The following is an 8,954-nucleotide window of genomic DNA, read 5'->3' as shown; positions in this document are numbered from 1 at the left end:
CATACTTTACATCCTTACAAAGACAACAAATGACCATGACTGACTAAAAGACACACAGCTTTTATATGCCAGGTGTAACGGACAAAACGTTACTTGTTGTATTATTGTATTTTAGCTACTCTACTCTTGTTGATGCCCTAGTCTAGTGTGATGTATTTGGGTCACATGTAGTAACAACATGAGCAGCTTGAGGGCGCTTTTGCCTGGAGGTAACCGGACATATAAACTCGGCTACCATAGAGTAAGTCAGTTTGTTTGGTAGAGGAAAATCAAATGGTTGAACTCACGTTACCTTCTTGCTTCTCTAAAGTCCTTTGTTGAGAACTCTTTCAGTTTCTGCTCAACTGTGAGTATGGATTTGTATACTTGACGTTGTTTGTTTCATAAGATCACTGATGTTAGCTATTTGCTTTCTTTCTAGAAAGTGCAGTCTATGCTGGCAACGAGGCTACAGCACATGGCCTTAACCAACATGGCGCAACGATTCACTGAACGCCGTTGACTGCGATCTTAGGATTGCAACCATTACATCGCACTCAAATAGCCTTGTGGATTTGAAACTCATTTCATCTTCATCATCACTTCAACTTATCAAAAGACAGGACATTCACGATAAGTTTACTTCATCTCATTGACTCATTATTGAAGAGACAAAGAGACAATGTCATGCGATATATCGCCCAGCCCTAAGTACATGTCAAAAATCTGTTGAACCCTATGGAGGCAGAATAGTCTCAATTATAATTCATGCAAAAAACATGGTTCACACATGCATAGACAATTTCACATACATTAAACCTAATTCACGTACACACAAAAAAACATAACGTGCGTGAAAAAAAATAAATATATATATTCACAAAAAGAAATTCACATGCGTAAAATAAAATTATATATTCATAAAATACATTTTATGATGAATTTCTTCACTGAGAAAATAGAAAGCATCAGAAACACAATTGTAAATGTACAATCTTTAATGGTGTCTTATGATTCAGCCTCAATTATCGCCCCTCAAGAACAACTACACCGCTTTACAACTATAGGACAGGAAGAGCTAAATAAATTTATCATTGCATCTAAACCAACAACATATTAGATCCAATACCCACTAAACTACTGAAAGAAGTGTTACCTGTAGTGGAAGAGCCTCTTCTCAATATTATTAACTCATCTTTATCTTTAGGTCATGTTCCTAGAACATTTAAACTGGCAGTTATAAAACCGCTCATTAAGAAACCACAATTAGATCATAATAACCTAGCAAATTACAGACCCATTTCAAATCTTCCATTTATGTCTAAAATACTAGAAAAAGTTGTGTCTGCTCAATTGTGCTCTTTCTTGCAAGAAAATGATATCTATGAAAAATTTCAGTCAGGATTCAGGCCGCATCATAGCACAGAAACTGCGCTCGTTAAAATTACAAATGATTTACTTCTAGCTTCTGACCAAGGCTGTATCTCAATACTAATTTTACTCGATCTTAGCGCTGCGTTCGACACTATAGATCACAAAATACTCTTAAATCGACTACAAAACTACACTGGTGTTCATGGACAGGCATTAAGCTGGTTTAGATCGTACTTATCAGACCGCTACCATTTTGTCTGTTTAAATGGGGAAAAATCGAAGATAACGTCAGTAAACTATGGAGTGCCGCAGGGATCTGTGTTAGGCCCTCTGTTATTCTCAATATATATGCTGCCACTTGGTAATATTATAAGAAAACATGGAATTAATTTCCACTGTTATGCTGATGACACTCAATTATATATTTCTTCATGACCAGATGAAAACGCTAAATTATCCTAATTGACAGTGTGTTAAATATATAAAATACTGGATGACGTGTAATTTTCTGCTATTAAATTCAGATAAAACAGAGGTATTACTTATTGGCCCAAAAAACTGCCCACAAAACCTCTTACAATACAACTTTAATTTAGAAGGATGTCCTGTTACTTTATCCACTACAGTAAAAGACCTGGGTGTTATATTAGACCGCAACCTGTCTTTCGAAAATCATATTTCATATTTTACAAGAACAGTCTTTTTCCACCTTAGAAACATTGCTAAGCTACGTAACATGCTATCTGTTTCTGATGCAGAAAAGTTAGTTCATGCATTCATGACCTCGAGACTAGATTACTGTAATGCTTTATTAGCTGGTTGTCCTGCATCTTCAATAAACAAGCTACAGTTAGTCCAAAATGCAGCAGCTAGAGTTCTTACTAGGTCTAGGAAATATGATCATATAACACCAATTCTATCATCTCTACACTGGTTACCTATTAAGTTCCGTATCAATTACAAAGTATTACTACAGACCTATAAAGCCCTAAATGGTTTAGCTCCTGGGTATTTAACGGAACTTCTATCGCCCTACAATCCATCGCACTCTTTAAGATCACTAAATTCGAGGCTTCTGGTCATTCCTAGGATATCTAAGTCCACTAAAGGAGGGAGGGCGTTTTCACATTTAGCTCCTAAACTGTGGAATGGCCTTCCTGATATTGTTCGAGGCTCAGACTCGCTGTCCCAGTTTAAAACTAGATTAAAGACGCATCTCTTTAGCCAAGCGTTCGCATAATACTACCTTTTATACTACAGTTGAATCATATTATTAATATTATGAAGAGCAGCTATGCTAATTATTTCCCATCTGCTTTTCTGTCATTATCTCGGGACGCTAGTAAATAAAGTTTGTCAGTTCCAGTTTGTATCCAGCCTCTCATGGAACCTTCAGATGCCCCAACACCCGTGAAGAGACGACTCGACGCCTGTGAAGAGACGACTCAATGCTGGCGATATATTATGCCCTAAATTAATACATGATTAACTAACTGTATTTTTCTATGTACATTTCTGAAATGCACTTTCTGTAAAGCTGCTTTGAGACAATATGTATTGTGAAAAGCGCTATACAAATAAATTTGAATTGAATTTGAATTTCACAAATGCAAAACACAATTCGTAGATATACAACTGTGCACAAAAACCTTTGAATGTTTAAAATGTACGAGTTTATCCTTGAATGTGTGAATCGCCTTGGATTTGTGTGTGTGTGTGTGTTTTTGAGACTTTCCTGGCAGCGCTTTCCTGCTACACAGATGAGTCGTCCTCTTTAGCCAATCAGATTTAAGCTTCTCAATCGACCAATCAGAATCACGTGAGGGTGGGCCTACCTGCATGTTACATCATCAGCTTTCGACCACAGTTCATGGCTGAGAAGAGGTATGTGCACTGCAGTTTATCAGTTCATTTCTATGTTTACTGAAGTTAAAGAAGTTCGAGATCAGTTGAAGCATTAATTTAAGCTTTAGTTTAACTGTTTAGTTTAACTTAGTTTAAGCTTTATTAACTGTCGTTTAGTCCACATTTATTTTTAGTATTGATACATTTTAATGTCCTGTCCACCACACATTCAACTGATGATAATGTATGTAATGACGTGCATCTATAGGAGACATCTCTTTTGTTTTAAGGTGCATATATTATGTAGTTTTATTGTTTCAGATTTCTGAGACAATGATGTATGAAGTTGCAGACAATCAGTACTGTGATCTTACCATTCCTACTGTAATTCTTTCTAAACAGTCATGTTGCAAGCCATCCATTTTGACAGTTGTTTGAGGTTGAAAGTGATGCATTGTTACTGTATTCATTTGTCTCCTGCGGACTATATGTACACGCTCTAGGAATAAAGCTCTGCTATGCATGCATTATTAAATGTTCTTGTCAGAATTAAAATATTCAATTAAAAGATTTAAGACATCCCATTTGATGTACACATTTCATTAATTTGAAAGTTTCTGAATCCTTTGGTAATAAACTATATATAAAATGACTTAATTTTCCTGTTACCCACTTCTAGCAGTGAGGTTGTCTTGCGAGAGGAAGTCTTGTCCCTTGCGGTCTTCCAGCGAGCAAAACTCCAAGGCTCAGCCCTTCGCCTAGCTGCCACAAAGACATCCGCCAGCCTGGTGGCCTACTCAGCAGAAGATGGATCATGCTCTTTAATCCAGGTTTGTAGCTCAGGACACAACATTCTCAAAAACTGTTCCAAGATGACAATCTCTGCAAACTGCTGCATTGTCTTTTCTGCAGGTTTCACCCACTTATATAGTATAACATATCCTTGAGCTCCCCAATGTCCTTAGAAGAACTCTCAGAGGGAATCAGCTCAACAACACCTCCACTAGCCCCATTGTCCTGCCCATCTTCTCCAGGGTCTACTTGCACTAGTGTCTCAGTACGTGCTCAGTACGTGCCCGTTTTGGTGCCATTTCACCCAGCAATGCTCCCCTTCTGGATTATCCCACCGCTGCCACCATAATGTGGGGACCAAGCGGCAACATTCTGATCTGAAAAATGAAGCCTACCCGGAAGTGCGAAAAACTGCAATACATCGAAAATCCGCTAGAGGAAGGTCCCAAAAGGGAGCAAATGTCCATAGCCCCCATGTTAAAATGTCCGTTTTCACAGCATAAATTCATGTTTTTACAGGTTGGTCCCATGGACTTTTATTGTATTTTTCGTTAGGTTCCGAGTGCCTGACAACCATGAGGGCTGTGATTTTTTTTATTTTTTTTTTTTCTAACTCGTTAGTTTAGATCGTATTTAGATATAAAATGTATGACAATAAGGGCGTGGTTAACTTTGATTGACAGCTTGATTGACAGCTGACAAGGCAGCGCCACGGAGAATGACAACATAAGAAGCGCCATTTTTTTAATACAGTTGACATATAATACTACTGTTTCTGTATCATGAAATGTAGTTTTAAGAGTTTTTCAGGCGAGAATGAAGTTGTTTAAAGCTCAAATCTGTGGTTTATTTATAAAGATTTATGAAAATTGTATCCAGTTGTGAGATCCCGCGATGACCGGGCGCTCGGCGTTCATGTACCCCGCCTGGAGCAGCCTTTCCTCGGCTTGTCATTATGAGGTTTGCCGCTGTCTCTGGCGTCTCTGTAGTGGTTAAACATGAGATATAATTCATCTTGTGTATATCTAACGGTCGATTTTTGGTCTCGTGAATCTATAATTTGGTCCCTGGGCAATCGTTTTGGCTGAGGGGAAGTTTCATAACTTTATAAGCTATTTAAGTTTACCGTTGTATGGTTAGACTAGAGTGCTGACTTTGTATGTTTGACTGAATTGTTTGCTTTATTTGTATAGCTTCTTGTAACTTTACCTTTTACTTTTATAATGGCTAATATTGATAAAAGTGAAATTTAACAAAAAGAGACTGGGTTGAGTTTTGTCATTTTAAATTTTAATACAACGAATATGATCTGTAATGTTGTTTACTGCAAAATCTGTTGTTTAGTACAAACGCACATATTGCCTGGACCATATTAAAATGTTTAATATTTTTATATTATATTTAAAACGAAAAGAGGCAGGTTTGTGTTTTATATTTTGTTTTTTTTATAAATAGGCAAACGTTATGTGCAGTGAATATAATCAATACGCGTTGCCTGAACTACATTTGTGTAGCTATAATGTTTAAGATTTCTTTAAATGAAAACGAAAAGAGTTAGTATGGTGTTTTATAACATATTTCGTTGCCTAAAATATACACAGAGATAACCTAAGTAGCAGAGCGAGCTGAGTGACGCGCGCTGCGTCAGAAGGTGGGCGGGGTTAGGATTTCCCAAGATTTTCCAAGATGGCGCCGTCATAAACTATTGCTTCAACTGATCTCGAACATCTTTAACATCAGTAAACGCATAAATGAACCGTTCAACTGCACATACCTCTGCTCAGCCACGAACTGTGGTCAAAAGCTTAGCCTATGACATAACATGCAGGTAGGCCCGCCCTCACATGATTCTGATTGGCTAAAGAGTACGACTCATCTGTGTAGTAGGAGAGCGCTGCCAGGAAAGTCTCAAGAACACACACACACAAATCCAAGGCGATTCACACATGAATGACGATTTGCACATTCACATTCAAGGATAAACTCGTACATTTTAAACATTCAAAGGTTTTTGTGCACAGTTGTATATCTACGAATTGTGTTTTGCATTTGTGAAATGTATTTTATGAATATATAATTTTATTTTGCGCATGTGAATTGCTTTTTGTGATTATATATTTTTTTTAAACGCACAAGTTTTTTTTTGTGTGTATGTGTATTAGGTTTCATGCATGTGAAATTGTCTACACATGTATGAATTATGTTTTTTGCGTGAATTATAATTGAGACTATTCTGCCTCTATAGAACCCCCTCAGAGTAACATATTTAAAAGAAAGGAGGTGTTACACGGGTTAAGAAAGTAATGATGCACAGGTGGATGTAATCACACAATACCAGTCCAGGCAAAGGTTTATGGGAAACGTAGTTTGTGGTGCAATGTTAAATGACTAGGGAGGAGTGCCCTCTGGTGGAGATTAAGGGCACTACAGCTGGTGATGTGATGCATACATCATCTTTCACAACTTTCACACTTCAGATTTTAAACCGAGGTCCTGACTCTCTGTGGTTATAACAAATAAAAAGTAGGGATCTAACCCTGGCATCCTGACCAAACTTGCCCATTGACCTCAATCCATTTCATGGCCTATGAATCATACACATAGTATATACTAATTGGCTTCATCATTCGGTCTCCCCCTCTAACCTGGTGTACAGTAAGCATTCTTGTGCTCTATGGCTGCCATCATCTTCCATATGTAAAGTACTTTGAGTGTTGATAAAAGTGCTATATACTGTAATTGTAATTAATTATTATTATTATTATTATTATTATACAAAAAAAGTTGTGTATTCAACCCCTCAGACCAAAGCACCAGTCCTATACTCTCAGCTATTACAGGGGCCCATTGCACCTCCACACAAATGTTGACAGAAAGGAGGAGAGGACACAGAGAGTTATGAAGTCGTTCTGCAATAAGTGTGGAGGGGGAGAGGACCCGATGCATTACAGATAAGAGGATTACAGGCCGGGCTTCCTCTAACTCTTCATTTGAGATTTCAAAGCTCCTTCAATCCTCTTGGGGAGCCACCATATTGAGGGTGCTAATCTCCAGTGCAAAGTCAAAGGGTAAATTTCAAAGTCTGGGCACATTTGTCCTGTTATCTTCACCAGGCCACAGATGGTCAAGGTTTTCTTAGCAAATACAATTCAGGAGGTTAGAAGAGCTGCCGGGGTAAATATAGTTTATAGAGGATTATATGTAAATCAGAGGTACAGTGAACTATTTCACACCTCAGAGCTCTTTAAAGCTTAAGTGTGATTTTTTTTAACTTTCTATTTCAGCTTAATATGCAGTGACAGCTATAAACAAGCTATTTGTATGTTCATTTCCCCCCAAAAAAGTGTAACTGTGACTGGTCTCTATCAAAACATTGCTCTGTTTGTTTGCACATTCTGACCACCCTGGCATGGCAACAGCTCAACAAATGGTGTGAGTTTGGAGGCTGGGCCAACTATTTATCTGGCAAATAGCAGATAGGGCAGATCTACGGTTTTATTATGTTCCTGGTATTATTGAAAATGATCATCAGTAGCCACCATTATTTAAAATATATATAGCATTAAGTTGATCAATTAATACAAGTTAATACAATGTCTCAACCTATATATATATATAACATAAAGTTATGTTTTTTTATATTTTGGATATCCTGTTTTACTATAAAATTTCAAATTACAAGAGTACATTTTATGTGAGCTGTGTTTCATATATGTTATATATTCATAAAATTATCTTTTAGAAATGTATATGGAAGGCTTTTTCTTCCCTTTTAATATTGTGACATGGTTATTATAATCATAAAAGATTTCTAGCACTAAAGGGCACTTCTATTAACAACATCTAAAGCTTATTTTCCCCAGTGTTCCCTTGTCTGTGTAAAAACAGAGTGCTGCCTATTTGCCAGCCTTCTGTGCAAGCGCTAGTTTGACAAGTTGCAGTAAATCACCTAAAAAAAAAATGGCCTGCATGTTTTCTACAAAGCCTAAGGAAATCAGCAGTGTGGTTGCAATGCCGAAGACTGGACATGTTTGCAGGGTTGCATATGGTGCTGGGAGACAGTCTGCTTTATGAATAGAGTGCTTGAGAGGATTCAGGGAGATTAGCATTAAAGCTGGTGAAAATATGACAGCAGCACAGAAGATCCAATAATTACAGTTTGACAGAAAACTTAATAACCAGCAAGAACTCTCTCCAGAGAGTTCAAATTTCAGCATTTGACTATAACATACAAAAATGTAAGTAGTTTTTTTCATAATCTTTTACTATTAAAAATTTATCAGAGCCGCAATTTTGTTTTTTGTTTTTTAAAATATTTGAATATTTTTTCTTCTAAATCAATAGTTTAGATGGGCAGACTTAAAGTGTAACTTCACCAATTTTCAACCAGCTTTGTATTGTCGGTAGTATTTGTGAATGAGCAATGATTATTTGTTCTCTGTGTTACCTGGACTGTGAAATTTACATTTATTTTTCAGTAAAAGTCGGATGACGCATTTTGAAAACTTTCATAAGAACTACAGTTAATACTTTCGCATTTTTGTATCCCCACCCACAGACAGTCAGATCGACAGAGGGTTGTTAACAGGACAGTTATTGTAATGGTAGGTCTATCACTGAAAATTGTATTATACTACTATGTCTACTTTTTAAACAGCATTATGGTAAAAATTAAACACTGTAGCAACAGCTTTCTTAAGCCCAGACTATCCGGGCTATTACTGGGCTATTCGTGACAACGTTTTGCTTCAGAGGGTTGAAACTGACAGTTTCTTTCAGTTTTTCCTCTCCGTTTGGCCATCCACTTTGTCATCAAGGACCATTCAATTTTTGTTTGCGTCATGAGCCAACCGTGGAGCGGTGGTGGGGGGTAATGTCACTTATGCTCTCCATCTGCTCATCTTCAACAGTCCAGTCATCTAGTCAAAAACTACATTTCCCAGCATCCTTCCTGTTCATCACCT

General features: G+C 37.2%; 1 long non-coding RNA gene across 1 annotated transcript; it reads left to right on the top strand.

Moving 5' to 3' along the window:
- Positions 1 to 240: 240 nt before the first annotated feature.
- On the top strand, positions 241 to 5,184 carry LOC311075478. The gene is made up of 4 exons (XR_014604498.1): positions 241 to 346; positions 422 to 3,237; positions 3,878 to 4,028; positions 4,111 to 5,184. It is a non-coding gene; the product is annotated as an uncharacterized lncRNA (long non-coding RNA).
- The last annotated feature ends 3,770 nt before the right edge of the window (positions 5,185 to 8,954 follow it).

This window comes from Abramis brama (assembly GCF_963993115.1).
Source record: "Abramis brama genome assembly, chromosome: 24".
Taxonomy (NCBI): domain Eukaryota; kingdom Metazoa; phylum Chordata; class Actinopteri; order Cypriniformes; family Leuciscidae; genus Abramis; species Abramis brama.
Note: the sequence above shows the minus strand (reverse complement) of the source record. Positions and strands in the feature narration are given on the sequence as shown.